We start from the raw sequence: 17,158 nt of genomic DNA, 5'->3' as shown, positions 1-17,158 counted from the left end.
CTGTTTGTTGTAAGATTTTTCTCCCTCCTGACAGCGTGCCTTCATGGAGTAATTAGAAAACATTTCCCGGCCAGTAATCGAAAGGTCAGGATTTCGAAATCCAGAGGAGAGGGCACTGGACATTTATCGCGCCTCCGAAATAAAATGCCTATGGCCATATTATGATTTTAGTTACTGCTAAATATTCGACACATTATTAAAAAAATGCATCTAATTAAATAATTGTTAATGTCATTTAATAACTTTTAAAAAAATTTATAAATTAAAAAATTATAAAATTTAACTTATTTAGTCAAGTTTATTTTAACTTTAGGTTTTGAGAAGTAGCAATTTTAGAAATACTGATACGAAAGTATTTAAAGCTCCTGTCAACCTAATAATGAATATGGACCAAGAACAAAGAACCCCGAAATCTGAAATAACTTCCAAGGAAATAAATAATAAATAAATTTTTGCTCTTCATTTATGATACTTTTATAGTACAGTCATTCTTTACTTTTTGAGAAAAATTATCTTACATTTCGATTTCTTTGAATTTTAACATTGAACTTTATTTTTTAGAGCAGCTGAAAAAACGAATGAGAAGGAAAAGAGCGAATTTGTGATAAGGAATTCTACTTTGACGTAAGACTTAATTTTCTAATTTTAATTATCTGTAAATTAATCGAAATATCCTTTTCAATAAGTAAAATATATCCTAAGAATTCTCCATATTTTTCAGAAATAAAGAAGCAATAAAAGAATTCAATTTTTTAAAAAAATTATGAAATGCAATATCTTTAGTGGAAATTTATTACGGGGTACTATTGTACAGCATAATCTGTAAGGTTTCTCTCCTTACAGCATGCCCTCCTAGTAAAACTGGTAAACGTGTTCGGCGAGTAATCAGTATGTCCTTCTTTCGAGCCCGGCGACGGCATTGCACAATTTTTTTTCCTGTTTCCTAACTTCAGTAATTCTAAATAGTCTTTACGGATTATTCACATGAATAAAAAACCACATGACTTCCTTGCACGCCTACTAAATTATACGTATTTTTTGCTGCACTTCATTTAAACTTATTTCCCCGAAATATTCTAGATTAATTAACTGATACCTCAAGGCAAGTTGAAAATGACATAAATTTTAAAATTAAGTATCCCGGTCGATTATTGATGTACGGTAGTGAAATTTCTTACAATTTTATTTTTAAATAACGGATATAAATGGAATACTACATAATAAGTATAGGAACCGGGAAACGCATTAAAAGTTTGATTTCGTTATTTGTCGAAATTTTTTTTTTTTTTTTTTTTTTTTACATTGCTAAACCATGACTGTTTTCGTGATTTGAAACACTTCTATAACTGAAAGTATATGACTACGACCAACTATTGTGAAAATAAAGGCCGAGTAAAGACTTTTATACTGGGTAAAAGGGATGGTTATGAATATGTATATATATATGCATAACCACAACATATATATATATATATATATATATATATATATATGCATAACCACAAATATATATATATATTTGTAAGAATAAATTTCCATAGTCAGAATACACTTAAAATTCTAACTGTATGTTCTTTTCATTTTTAATGGCGGCGGTTTCTTACTTGAAAGTACTTGGAATTAAATCCACAGCCCCGTAGTCAAGTTGTTTTCCCGCCTTTTTCTACACGTACAGTTTTAGAATGTTCTGGAGATATTTAAAGCGAACTGGATTGGCTGACGAGGCTGACGTCATTTCTTGGAAGCTCCGCCTTTCTAGAGGCTATAAAAGGACTCGCAAAAGAATATCGGGGGCCTTTTTCTTAAATGTTACGATGCAGTAAACTTCATACAAAAAGTTATTAGTAATTCTTTTTATTTACTCCGGATATCTGATTTTGTAGCTGCTAATTCTCCTGAATAATAATAAATGGATCCTGTTTTTTTTTTTTTTTTTTTTTTTTTAACTTATCGTCTGATAATTTAAGCTACGACTAAAGCTGGTACATCACATATATATATATATATATATATATATTACCTTTGGTACTGTTGATTGCAATAAAAACGGGAAGTGCACAACTAGGTGTTATAATAGTCCCGTTTACAAAACTCCAATGTTCCACGGTTAACCGTTTTTGAGTTATCCGAGGTATATATGGCATAATAAAAGCAAGGAAAGGAAAAGCCGAAACACCGTCGATGCGTACTTAGATCCATATTGAAGAGTTCTGATTGGTAGTTTATGTGCTGGCTTCGTCAGTATCTAAAAAACTTGGCAGTTTTAATTTTATTTTTATTTGCAATTGATATTTGTGGCCACAGTTCACTTGGCACTCGAGTTGTGCCTATTCAAGAATATTTACATTTTTGATATTGTAATAGCAAGCAGCATAGCAAAATTACATCCAAGCAAAGCAGAGACAGAAGCTGAAGTGCGTAATTGTACAGGATGGAGACAGAAGAAGAGAAAAGTTTTGGTTTGCAATTGGGTGATTGGTCAAGAGGCATCTGCATTAAGGGTTACGTAAGATCGCATGATTAATTTGAATGACGCAGTTTAGACTTAAACGCTGATTTTAAGACAGATAGATGAGGTTCCCAAATGAAATAGAAAATAAAAGAGGTTATAGTGAATTAAATTTAGAAGTTTGCTTTCATATTTTTTATCTTACATATACATACGTAAGTGCACAAGTCACAAAAAAGTCCATTTTACAATCAGGTTTCGGAAAACAGAGTCCTCTATTCCGTATGTACGTACGAATGTGACCCCGAAAAATAGTAAAAATATACTCAGGAACGGTCAAAATGGATATTTCGTTTGATATATGATACTCAAAACTTTTCGCCATTAAAATACTTCCTTTACTTTGTGCAGTGGAACCTCGAGATATGAGCACCTCTAGATGCGAGAAATTCGAGATACGAGGAAAGTAGCCAAACATTCGTCTCTGAATACGAGCAATGACTCGAGTAGCGAGCCAGGCTGTTGGTATGCATGTCGACTCGGGGAATAGCTTCGTCAGATCACTCGGTGTGCTTTGATCCACAAATTTATGCGATTTAATTTTTTTTTACATTTAACGTGAAAATAAATATTTCACGATGCCTCCCAAGAAGATTGTTGCCTCAAATAGTTCTGCAAAGAAAAGAAGGAAGTCATAGCCGTTGAAATTAAGAAAGAAATCCCAGATAAACATAAACGTGGCGTACGAGTGATGGAATTGGCGAACACTTATGGCCGTTCGACATCGACGATATGCACTATTCTGAAGAAGGAAGAAATTAAGAAACTTGATGTGGCCAAAAGAGTTACCGTTATTTCCAAGCAGCGTCCAAAACTCCTAAAAGATGCTGAGAAGCTATTGTTGGCGTGGATTAACGAGAAGCAGTTAAAAGGGGTTCGGTGTCGGAAGCTATCATTTGCGCTAAGGCTAAGAATCTGTACTTGGACTTTCACCGAAAAACACCGGGTACGTCGACTGAAGATGAGATGGTAATAAGATTTTTGGGGGTACGAAATGGATTAACTGGATTTCCATTATTTTCAATGGGGAAGTTTGTTTCAAGATACGAGAAATTCGCTATACGAGCTCTGCTGGAACGAAATTAAACTCGTATCTCGAGGTTCCACTGTACAAGAAAGAAAAAAAAAAAAAGAAAAAGAAAAAAAAAAAAAAAAAGAAATGTACATTTCCCTTTGTAGTGATTGACTTCCTTTTGTTTAATTTTGTATTGTTCAAAATATCTGCATAATTCTCTTGTTTTTCTCTTTTACGTTCTTTAAAGCTTTCTCAAACCTGTTATGAATACTAATTCAGAAGACAAACAACAAAAATCAGCGTTATATTTACAAAATTTCCACAGGACTAGTTTCGATGGTTTTACCGAACCACCATCCTCAGCTGCAAAACCGCAGATGAACAAGATAGGAAAAAATGATTAGATAAGATAAGAAAGCCTGGACAAGAATAAGCAAGTGGCGCCATCTGTTGGTGAAACCAGAACTAAAACATAATTTCTTTAAAGGCCGAAGGCAAATTTGGATTGGAATTAGGATCGTTAACTAGAACAGAAAGATTTTTATGAAAGTGAAATGCCTCTAGAAAATCCAGTTCTTCAATGGAAGATGTTTTTTGAATAATTTTTGGCATGAACTTTTGTTAGGGAGCACTTACGCAGAAAAGCCGGTAAATGTAAACATCGCCAAAAATAGTGATAATATTTCAAACCTGGTAACCCAATGGATTCCCTTGTTCCAGAGGTAGCATCCGTTTCTCTTACGTTCTTTTTGGTTCCTTACATTGCTGTTACATTGTTCGTAATTTTGCACGTTGTAATATCACACTCATCGCTAGTCTCTCATGTGTAAATTATTCTTCACTTATTTACTAGTATTTTGTCTGATTTTTATGCTACCTTTCCTGAATTTTTTTAACAATGAATAGATAGAATTATTTTCGTTTAATTAAGGAAATTGTCGGAGACAAATGCTTATCTGCAGTTGTGCATCTCAGAAGGATAACTGCCTTCATCAAAAACATGTTCACAGCAAACAACAGATCAGCGGAGATTCTGATGCCGCTCATTAAGAAACACGTGGCAAATGGAACAACTTTTATTATGACTCTGATGAATGGCGGGCACATTGATTTTGCGGCAGGCATGGGTATTATGTGCATCAAACTGTTAATCATTCCACAAATTTCGTAAATCCGGCAAATGGTACGCACACCCAGGCCACAGAATCGAATAGGCGGCCTCTGAAAATAAGATTACTAACTAAAAATAATAATAAAAAAGAGATAGAAAAAGGGAAAAGAAGAAAGAAAAAAACGGTCTTTAAAATTAAGGAACATCCAGCTGTTTTAAGTACTGAAATACCTATATCGGCATGAAGTTAAACATAATAGCAAGATCCATTCACGGAAAATTTAAACGCATTTAAAGGTTATATTCTTTTAGGGTACCGTGTTTTCTCGAAAATAAGACTGGTCTTGTATTAATTTTTTTTTATTGCAAAAAGACATGCTAGGGCTTATTTTCAGGCTATGTATTATTTTTCATGCATAATAATTAACATTTCTTCATGTTTAAGAAACACATTTCTCCAGGTTCAGAATATACACTTATTAACTTTCAAGAACCATTAAAAAATGAACAAAATAATTTACTTCAATACAGCCATATCGTCTTGTTCTGGAACATCGTTATAAAGATCTAAATCACGCATTCCGGCCTTTTTTTTTTTTTTTTTTTTTTTTTTAGATCTTATTTTCTCTAAGACCATTGGTCCTGGCAATAGCTGTTGAGCATTAGAACTCTTCTCAAATGAGTTCTTCTTGTCTATATATCCTGCTCGTAAGGCATTGGCAACCTAGTCCGTTATTTTTTTCGAATGCAATCTTCAACCAAGTAACGACCTCTTGTAGCTTAGGCTTCACGTGTAGTCATAAATTTCTGGCTTGTTTATTGCAATATCAAGAATTCGGAGATGTACAGTCATTCCTGCGGGAATCATTATTTGATCAAGTCATCTTTCTGCAAGGAAGTTCTCCATAGTTTTAGAGCGGTGAGGTGCTGACACACTAGCACACTTCTTTGGCCCATACCACAAAACAAATAGTAGAAATTACCATGGGAATTTCTTCCCATCCTCTTATCTTACTTTTAATATCCTGTCAATTAACTGTATCCTAGACCATTATCTTACCATCTGCCCACTTACCAGAGAACACGGCCTTGAATTCCTAGTAACTATACACAAGCCTTCTGCAAGTTTATGGTAAAACAACGTTATCTGGTGACAAAGATCACTCAGATTATTGACAGCTTGGAAAACTCGGAGCTAACTTAAGCCTTGTTATAAAAGTCTTTTTTTTTTTTTTTTTTTTTTTTTTTTTTTTTTTTTTTTTTTGCGGCCATTGATTGTTTACATTTGAAACAGCAGACTAGTGGATTTGTTGCCAATCTAGAGAAACTTAGTTTCGCAACAACAAAGATAGCGTCTTCATTTATTATTGCCAATTAAATCATGCTTAATCATTTCTGGAATTTTTTCGAGGAAATAAGTGTTTAAGATTTACTTCGTAATTATTAATATAGATATTTTAAGTTTTTATGTATTTTTGCCTTGTCGCGAAGTGAGAACTGAATTAATTGAATGAGAAATACTCAATCGTCTGTGAAAAACTGTTTCTTTTTTGTTTTGTTTGCTTAATTTGTTTTATGCTTTCTAGCTTTATTATAGTATTTGAATAGCACATGTGGCAACGGTTAGATAATTCTATTCTTTCAATGATGTAAATTTTGTGCATTATGAGTTATAATATGAACGAAATATAATACTGTTAAGTGAATCTAGCGCCAGAGTGTTGCTATGGTAAACAAATACTAGAGTGAATTTTAAAGAATGCATTTATTGTATTGTGGTTTATGCTCTGTCGGCGAAGTAGATTTAATTCAATCTAATAAGTTTAAATGAAATGCAAGAAAAAATGCGTATAATTTAATATTCCGTACAAGGAAGTCATGTGGTGTACACATCAGATTTTTTTCTTTTGTCATGAATGGTGTTTTTTTTTTTTTTTTTTTTTTTTTTTTTTTTTTTTCCCCATAGCAGTTTTTATATCACTTTTGCATTAAAAAGAGGAGAATACTTTTTCTGAAAGTGTAAAAACATAACATTCTATCCATGATTTATTTACATGAGCCATTTTGAATTCAAAAAGTTTTTGACTGCAGCATACAACGATTTATTCCTTAATCTAAAAGCTGTTGCCAATTAATATTTTATACTTTATTAGTTTTAGTCACTTGCTTAATATTTCTCAAAAGCGTGCACGAAAAGCTTTGTTATGTAACCATCTACTAATTATGCTGAATTTTTTCTTTTGATACTTATTCATTTTTGCTTTCAGAAATCTTTTGGAAGTGTACCATTTCAGATCTGTGTTCACCATTAGCCTGGCTGTGTTTGTCCTTATGTATTTGAATATCATTATTTACTAATTTTTTTATTCCCAGAAGTAAGTATCAAATAATTTACTATACAAATAGTTCAAATCCGCCTTTTTTCGTTTCTAATTAGAGCATCATTCAAATGTTCACAGTTGTTTTATTTCTTATTTTTTAAATGTTAGTTGAAAAATGTTGAATTTTTTTGTTCAAAATATGAAACAAATTTATATATTATTTATCATTTGAAAAAAAGGTCTTTACGCTGACTTTTCCCAATGTGCACCTTAGCATCAGCTTTTAACAGATTCTTTACGACTTAAATAAAAATTATTAAAATAGTGAATTTAGTTTTTAGTTATTAACTAAACGCTAGCAGTTTTTCTTTTTCATAAAAAAAAAAATTCTAAATAATAAATTTAAGTCGTAAATTACAGATTTTATTCTTATTTATCCCATTCGCCTAAAAATAAGTTTATGTCTTTTAACTTAAATTACTTTTCTGAAAAACATACCGGTTTTATAAACGCAGCCTAAGATTTAAGAAATGTAATAAGATAATTTATAAGGTTTAGATACAGGTACACTTAGAAATGAGCGGAAGAGCAGGTATAGTCTATTGGTTGTGAAGAGATTGCACCATCGGTCGTGCAGGTATAGCCCTTCAGCACTATCTGTGCAATTCCGCCCCAACTTTGAGGAAGAACATCCCGCAGGGCGGTCCGCTACCAATCAATCTCTCAAAAGGAGTTTCGGCTCATTGTGTGCCCCCTTGCCTTGTTCCCTTACCGCACAGACTCTATACGCTTACAGACATCCACGCTTTTTCCGGGGTGTTCTTCAACTTAATTTTCATGTGTTACAGATTGCATATGATGCAATAACGTCTGCAATTCCCGAAACGTAAGCAAGATCGTCAATGTTTCAGCTCGCTTTGAAGCTATTGCATAGGAGTCATTGCCCACTATGGTGCATTTAATGACGCATATAGACGTGTTAATTTAAAGATAAAGCTTTTGCACAGATGTTTATTTCAATGAATTTATTTAGACCATTTAAGTATCCATTAGGAAACACTCCTAATGGATACTTAAATGGTCTAAATAAATCTGTTTATTGCGGCGCTATTTCCATAAGTGAGGGGGCATAAGTGAGTGCAGCATCTTACAGCTATGCAAATGTTGTAGTTTCAGGCTACAATTCGCTGAAAACTTCCAAGCCTACTAAATCGCAATGAATTATTTAATCGCGGCTCTGCTAGGTCTCAAATGGCATGGACTGATGCTGCAATAATTTAGAGACTCGGAGCAACAGATCGTGGAACTGCAATCCATAAGTATCTGTGCGCTTGGGGATCGTACGGTAAAAACAAAAGTCCTTATCACGTAAACATTTCATATAGTTCTTTTCTGTAGTCATTTGTTATCTCTTTAGTGAATTTTTCACTGTATTGAACATGTTATTGTTTACTGTCTCCCCCCTCTTCAGTAGTTTTACTTATATTATTTTAGATATGTTACTTTAATTTTCAAAGGGCATATTAATAGTACTGACAGTAATTCACATACTCATTCCAATGCATAACAAATGAACAGAAATTACAAAGAACAAATAAGTAATTCACATACTCATTCGCTCTTTGTCATCCAATTCCTCTTACAGAGGAATTCCTCTGTAAGAGGAATGGGATGACAAAGAAAACAGTAGTCGGTAATTATATACATTAAACTACTCCATTTAAATATAATGCGGATTGTTATATTTTTTACCCTGCATTCTATATGATACAAAAAATGACTTGAGTATTACGACCATCATATGAACCCAGGTGTTTGAATGGCATAAATACTCTTCGGAAAGGGAACTCTGTGCAAGATTGAAACACAAACTTCGTTTAATGAATTTTTACTTATAGCTCTCACAAGTACCAAGCATTTCAAGCTAACAAAATCAAATCTGAGTGCAATGTAGTTGTAACACGTTGCAATGTAGTTTCTATAAGAATATAAAAAGGCCAAGAAATGGGCTAACAATAATATTTCATTGCTAGAACTCTTGAACTGTTTAAATGGAGACTGGAGAATTTCTTTGCGAATTATTTGGCATGTCTGTCTATTCTATGTATGTTTTAATATTAAGACATTTCTAGGTGGTGAAAATCTTAAACATTCGGAGAAAACCATTAGTTTGATCCAAAAAACTTCCCAATTAAAAACTCTGCAGCACTTTTCAGAAATAGTTAGCCTTTTGGAAACCGTAAGCCACATTATTTGCTGGTATCTGGTTGCAGGCTTTAAGAATAACAACAACAAAAATTAATAAGCAGTATTGTTAAAAACATCGGATGTTCTAAAATTCATTAACTCGTTTCGCAGGATTTAGGTAATAAAAACTGAGATTTGAGGCTGCACGATTACTTGTCAGTTTTATTTAAAATCATTGGTATTTTTGAAAATTTTACATTTTATCTTTTTCACTTTTTAATAAGCTATTTCATACGACTCTGAAAAACGTTTGGAATTTCATTAGATTTTATCAAATAAATCTTTTGCATCCCTCCCCCCTTTTTTTTTGGTGGAAATTTAAAATCAGAAAACTTAAATCATTTCATTTTTTTCTTTAAAAATGATCAGAAAAGTATATTTTTGGGGTACATTCTGTCATAAGCCTGGAAATACAAATAAAAATATGATATTCACCTAGCACGAACATTGTCCATGTTTATTTTTTACTATGACACTTTGTCAGGCATTTGACAAGAGTTGTTACTAAACAGAGACACTGCTTCCCCCCCCCCAGATGACCGTTTGCTATTTTTTATCCTCATTTAGATTTCGTATTCTTCGTTAATGAAAATAGCTATTCACATAAATAAGTGCTTCCAAAATGGCATAACATGCTGCACGTAGAAAATAGTTTTCCCTATACTTATACTTTCTTTTTAGGAGAATTATCCTTCAAAACTACAACAGTCATGTAATAAAATTATGATCTTCATAGTTAGTGGCAGAATAAATTAGATTTTTTGTTTAAATAAAACAGTTTAAAGAAGCTTGTATTTCAGCCAGATCTAGGTGACTGGTACCTTTTTTGTGTAGTATAATATTAATTTAACCCTCTTAAGTGGTGAAGTAGAATAAATTTTAAGTTACCTTATTTCTGTATCTGTTAATCTGAAATATTTAGCTATTCTATAGAGGAAACTCACCAACGGAATCAGTGTAATGCCTAAAGTAACTTGCAAGACAGCAAATTAAGATTAGTTAAATCCCAGATAGGTATTGCGAAAGTCTATAGACAGACAAAGTCAAATCTTTCTCTATAAAGGTCAAACTTTTCTCTTTTCGGCGCTCGAGACAGTGATCGACATCACCACACTAGTTGACCTTAGTCAAGAGGTCAAAAGTTTGTAGTATATTTGGCGTTACAAGGTACTTGTTTGAATACAGAATGCTGAAATGTAAAGAATTTTTTTTCAGCAGGTTTATCAGGATTTGTTTTTCAGCAGCTCATGAACTTGAGATTTTAATCTTAGCTTCTAAGATCGGAATTTAAATTAAAAACTTTTCATCTTTTTTTTAAAAAAAGAGAAGTATAATTCTGTCCACTTGTCATAAAATTCCAACGTATTTCACTAAAATTTCATTTTCTTGACCCACTTGTCATACTGGACTGGTGCCTGGAAACTAATGAACCGAATGCGAGTTCAATGTTACATGGAAAATGTAAAATATATAATTCTTAACCAAGCAGCAATTAATTAACAACTTAAAGAAGAATTATGTAACAATCAATTGGAAAGAGATGTGGAATGTAGTTATCATTGTCGATAGGTAGTACCGCAGAAGAAATAACCAAATTTTAACAAATATTCTTTTTTTATTATTCCAATTATTTGCAAACATTCCAGTGGAAAGATAAAACATTATCTGAATAAAAAATAATATTTCTATATTTAAATTTGTTTATATTCCTTTCTAACAATATGACATAAATAGTTTGACTCTTGGCCTAAATTACAAAAAGAAAACATTTTTGCAAAATTAGGGCGTTCTGAATCAGTAGCGCGGAAATTAAATTTATGAAATGTAAGAACATCTTATCAGGACTTGTTTTCCAACGGGGCTTGCTTTGGAAACATGAACTGTCCTGACTCGGAACAGGGAGCTTACTCAAGCTATGTTCAATAAATTGTGAAGTAGACAATACACACAGGAAGGGTATACGAAACCCTTTATTTTTTTATCTTTACAGAGATTTCCGGAACTTCGGAATACAGAGACCAACCACTTGTGGTCTGAACGTAAGAATATAAAACTACTAACTAAAACTCTAACTAAAACTAACTCTGGATTAATATACAAGTGCCTAGCAATAAGATTCGCCGTTATTTAACAAAGTCCGTATGTAGTACGGAGAGCTGCTAAAACTACGATACGTTTGAAATTATCAAGAGGACTAAACCTCTGGCCTTGAAGGCAACCAGCAACCGAGTGAAAACTCGTAACACTAAAATGGCAAGCGGCTTGCTTCCAATAACTCCTTCCTCTATCTTGCTTGGCAAAAAACCACAACATAAGTACTTGGCGTTAGCAAGACAAATTTGCATAAATAAGTTAAAGCTTTTAATTCTGGCCGGAAGTAGAAAATAAGATGTGATAGTAAAGATTTAAAATAAAATAAAAGTTAGTAAAACTTAGGATCCTTACAATCTTATGTAATTTAATATAACGTGTTTGATTATTTCTAATGAAAATCTTAAAACCACATATTTTACATTTATATTTCCAAGCGATTAAGTTGGAATCTTATCAATCATTTAGTCAGGTCTTCACTTGTTATATGAAAGATTTCATTTAAAAATTAATGATATTTTATGTATTTCAACTAACTATTTAGCAATTTATAATGATCACTAGGAAAAGCTGTTAAACATAATTTGAGATCATTGGTCCCACTGGCTATCAGAAAATGTCTGATCACATATGGTCGATAGGCTAAGGCTGGCCATACTTGAATTAGAGGAAATTCTGGTTGTATTTTCGATTAAGATTATAGATCTTAGGATCTGTAAGATTTCAATATTTGTACTAAATAAACTGTTTGCTAGATTCTTATTAATCGAAACAGAAAAATCTTTCAAAATATATCACTCTAGTTCCTAATGCTCCTGTTTAGCTTAAATTTGAAAGTGGATAATCTGAATTGTCTCTTTATAATATAACAGGAAGTTTCGACACATTTTTCTGTTGAATACTGTGTCATCACTTTTTAATGCATAATCGGCATTAAATACGAGCATTTCGAGAACGACATATGGAAGCTTCAAAATTTTTTATATCGATGCTCAACACTTTGCTTTATTGCTTGAAATTTCATCTTCGACAGCCTTTTTGGAGTTTGGAATGGCTTTGAATATTATTTGACAAATTTTGCCTCAAGTCCCATGTAAGAAATCGTAGAAATTATAGTACAAAAACTACTCCAGGAAAAGAAATTTCAATGATTCAAATTCAGAACTGTGGAGACAGATTCATCTAGGAAAAGGTTTCTGATTTACAAAAGGGAGGCCTTTGTTCACAAAATGATTACTGAGGAAGGAAAATATAACTTTTGTTCGTTTATATAACTTCGCTTGTTTTATACAACCTCGTTTATTTGATATATCAAAGTTTACTTCATTATACTTCAGTGTTTGCTTTTTGTGTGACGTCACTGAATTCTTTAGTCTACTCAAATGTAACTATTCCTTTTATGTCTTCGTTTTTCCCACTTGTGTGAAGTAAATGGCATCAGCGTTGGGAAAAGGCGTAGCCTCGTTTGTTTACTGATCCTGTGTGAGCCTAGATGTCCTTTCAAAAGATAAAAATCAAATCTATTGCTCGGTCGAAGGAATATCTAAATGCATTTTGTTATTTTCCTCGATTCTGATAATCAAGCCTATTGTTTTGAACTCTCGAAGTAATCTATCTAGCATGGAAGTAATCGGAGCATAGTCATGATCTATTCTTCTGCTCTCTCAATTAACACAGTGACAATAATATATTTTAATTCAAAACTCTCTGTTTTTCAATTAACACAACAGCAATATATTTTAATTCAAAATATTCGGTCAGCCATTACATAAACTGATTTTTCAAAAGTGAGTAAAATCGGTCATCGGAAAGTATTACAACGAAATTAATGCAATCTTTTGAGATTTTCTTTGTATTATTCACATTTAAAGTTGGCTACGCATTACTAAATGCATGTTTATTAAAACTATGTATAAAACTGTAAAGCATTACATATATTTCTTGAATACAATTTTATATTGTATGGTGACCGAGGGAAATTAATAACAATTAACTCCGCTCATTTAAGAAAAATATCAGTATGGAAACCTACACTGGGAATAAAAAGATAAGCAAAGATTTCAATTAATTGTTTAGTCTGAAGTCTTCAGTGAACTTCAAGTACAGAATTAAAGAAAAGTTCATATTTAAAATTACATCTTACGTGTTTATAAAATGTGATTATCTAACACATTAAAACCATGTTTTTCAGATTCAAGAAAGATGTATCAATTTTCCTATGGACATTTGGTAAACTTCACATAGTCACCGCCACATGGCTTGGAATGATGTTTTCTATTGTTTTCATATTTTATCCTGTATTTCGATTTTGGTGCAATACCCGATTCCTGATTTGGAAGAGAAGTAAGTCAAGATTTATTCACATTCGTAAGAAAATATAAATTAGAAATTTTACAACGGCGTCTTAAAATTATTGCAAAATAAACAGATAAAAAATCAATTTGTTTTCTTTTGTAGTATCTAGTAGATGATAATGTATGTATATTTTTCTTCAGTCTTTCGCATTTATTTTCGGCTGTCACTCACCAGTTTTAAGAAAAGCAAAGAACTAGAAAAGTTAAAAGTTACTTTACTTCAGAAAACGTGTCAGTTACCTAAATTTAATTGACTATAGTATATTGTGATTTATAGAAAAGGTTAATTAGGTTTATAGAAAATGAATTAAAAAAACAGGACGTTTATTTTTATCATTTGGCAACCTGTTCTATCGTATCAAGAAACAACTTAATGTTTCATGTAAAAAGAATCAAATAGCTATTACCATAACGAAAATGTGTGTAACTATATTTTTCAATCTACCTTCTTTCTATGTCTTGTAGAGACATTAGGTTATTTGGAAGCAGGAGACATGAAAAATGAGCAATGTCCTTGCCGAACCTGGACCTCTCGAATACGCGCCGAGTGTGCTAACCGTTACACCACGAAGGCATGCAGAAAGGAGGGAAAACATTAGGTTGGTCAGGCTGCGCCCACATCTGGTACCTTATATACTTCCCCTTTTAAAGGGAGACTGGGGATTAGGGGACCCAGTCGCAAATCTTGGTGGTTTGAAAATCATTGTTCACTACCTTTAGGGAGCCACTGTACAGTGATTTAGAATTTTTCGAAGTCAAGAAGCTGAAAAATGCAATGCCCTCGCCGGGACTCGAACCCTAGACCTCTCAAATACGCTCCGAATCTGCTACCGTTACACCACTAATGCATGCAAAAATGAGGGAGAAAATACCTTATAGTCTTAATAAAACTTTCCTCCATATTGTTCATCTAAAATAGCTTCCTATGCTTAAGGAATAATTCTGATGTGAGAGAAAAGCAACTTCTATAAAATATCATGATCAAATTCCTAATTTATAATATTTATACCTGAATATAATTTTCACAGTTTCCAGATTTCTTAATCAAAATTGTCAGATATTTCTTTAAAATTTATCCCAGGAGCATTTCTTCAAACTATACCTGAAGTTTAGGTTTCAGAAAATAATTTTCTTTTTTGGTCCAGTAAGGATTCCTCCTTTTATTTCCAGATTTCATTTGTACCGGGAAAGTTACTTAAATGTCATATAATTCACTAGCAAATTTTCGCAATAGGGCTATAAATATCTCATTATTTCAAATATTTACCTCCACTCTCTCTGCACTTATTCATCTTTCCAATAAATAATTATACCAACTCTTCTAAATTCCCGATGGAAGTTAAAAGATCTATCTCTTCTTGTTCACATAAACTAATCTAGATCCTACAAAATGAGCCTGGCGAGTTCTCGCACAGGCGGGAATTAAATACCAGCTCAGAAGAAAGGTGAAAATAACCCTTTAGTATTTCCAACTTATAACAGAAAGGCACTACCTCGTGCTTATTCTGCTGCAAAGTAACTTTAGTATTTGAAATAACGTAATAATTATGTATTATACTCTGAGCCACAACGACAGCAATATCGTACAAAGTTATTTGATGTGTCTTGTAATCCTTGATATGCAGGGATGTGACATAATACCACCTAAGCTCTCGGTAGAATGTTGGTTCCACTGTCTACTGTAGCTCATAGTAATATTATATTTTTAATTAGCCTATGTTCAAATTTACTTCAATAACTCTGCATTTTAGTCTGTAATCCTAATTATACGTAATTGTGCAACCTTTAAACATGATTATTCATAATAATAGAATTTAATATTTTTTACTGTACATATGAAGTGGCTCATTTTAATCTCATTTCTTTAATTATTTTTAGGGTTTTACGATTCAATATTTTGCTTTTTCTTCGTTATTTATCAAATGGCGTTTCTGATCATACCAGCTAAGATTGTTCTGAATTGTAATATACCACCAGCTTCCACCTTCATTGTTATTTGTGAGCAGGTAATTTTAACTCTTTCAAAGATAAAAGAATTTTGTTGATTTTAACCTTTTATTAGCTATTATGCTAGCTATAAGTTTTACACATTTATTTATTACAGTTATTTATTACAGTTTACAGTTATTTATTACAGAATTTTGTTGATTTTTAACCTTTTATTAGCTTTTATGCTAGCTATAAGTTTTACACATTTATTTATTACAGTTATTTATTACAGTTTACAGTTTCACACATTTATTTATTACAGGAACTGAAAAAGGGAATATTTCAGCATTTATTTTACTTATACTGAATTCTCAATTGTCTGAGATAATTAATATTCAAGTTTACATTTTCACACATTTATTTATTACAGGAACTGAAAAAGGGAATATTTCAGCATTTATTTTACTTATACTGAATTCTCAATTGTCTGAGATTATTAATATTCAAGTTTACATTTTCACACATTTATTTATTACAGGAACTGAAAAAGGGAATATTTCAGCATTTATTTTACTTATACTGAATTCTCAATTGTCTGAGATAATTAATATTCAAGTTTACATTTTCACACATTTATTTATTACAGGAACTGAAAAAGGGAATATTTCAGCATTTATTTTACTTATACTGAATTCTCAATTGTCTGAGATAATTAATATTCAAGTTTACATTTTCACACATTTATTTATCACAGGAACTGAAAAAGGGAATATTTCAGCATTTATTTTACTTATACTGAATTCTCAATTGTCTAAGATAATTAATATTCAAGTTTACATTTTCACACATTTATTTATCACAGGAACTGAAAAAGGGAATATTTCAGCATTTATTTTACTTATACTGAATTCTCAATTGTCTGAGATAATTAATATTCAAATTTTTAGAAATGATGTCGGTCTTTAGAATAAAAGTGTGCCTAGATGCTTACGCACATCTAAATGTAGCTCTGAAAATCCATACTATATCATTGAGGATGATACAATACTTTTCGTACTACTCCATACGCCATGGCTGTTTATTAAAATGCAAGTATTCCTAGAAACTACAGAAACTTTAATTTAGCTCTATGAAAGCAGTATCACGTTTGTATGTAGATCGCATTTCTTATGTTTTGATTAACAAAAAAAGGTTTTTCTTTTAAATATTTTAATTCAGTAAAGTTGTAGAGACATTAGGAATTTTTGGAAGCCAGAGAGATGAAAAATTAGCAACCGCCTTTGCCGGGAATCAAACCACGGACCTCTGGAATACCGGCCCAGCGTGCAGAACCACTACACCACGAAGGACGCTAGGAAAGTGGGAGAAATACCTTATAAAGTATCAGAATTAATAATGGATTCGTTAAGAAAATAGCATGTAGTTAGAAAGTAAAGATTTGGATGTATGTATCGTTTGGCAAGTCGCGAAATTATTTTCTAGAAGTTAAGGGGGGGGAAATGGTAATTGCAAAGTAATGCTATTATTCAAGTAATTAATCTTTTTTTTTTTTTTTTTTTTTTTTTTTTTTCATGTAAGTAA

General features: G+C 32.0%; 1 pseudogene across 1 annotated transcript in view; it reads left to right on the top strand.

Annotated features, from left to right (window-relative positions):
* LOC118200399 (sterol O-acyltransferase 1-like) overlaps positions 1-17,158 on the top strand; it is a 56,757-nt pseudogene that overhangs the window by 17,090 nt on the left and 22,509 nt on the right. Inside the window, exons 3-6 of the transcript XR_015042388.1 lie at positions 562-624; positions 6,903-7,010; positions 13,486-13,637; positions 15,527-15,654. The product of XR_015042388.1 is annotated as a sterol O-acyltransferase 1-like (transcript). The remainder of the gene's footprint in view (positions 1-561; positions 625-6,902; positions 7,011-13,485; positions 13,638-15,526; positions 15,655-17,158) is intronic.

Source organism: Stegodyphus dumicola, chromosome 7 (assembly GCF_044657685.1).
Source record: "Stegodyphus dumicola isolate Sdum_Otavi_A_Nest chromosome 7, ASM4465768v1".
NCBI lineage: Eukaryota > Metazoa > Arthropoda > Arachnida > Araneae > Eresidae > Stegodyphus > Stegodyphus dumicola.
The sequence above is the reverse complement of the archived record's forward strand: the minus strand, read 5'-3'. Positions and strand labels throughout refer to the sequence as shown.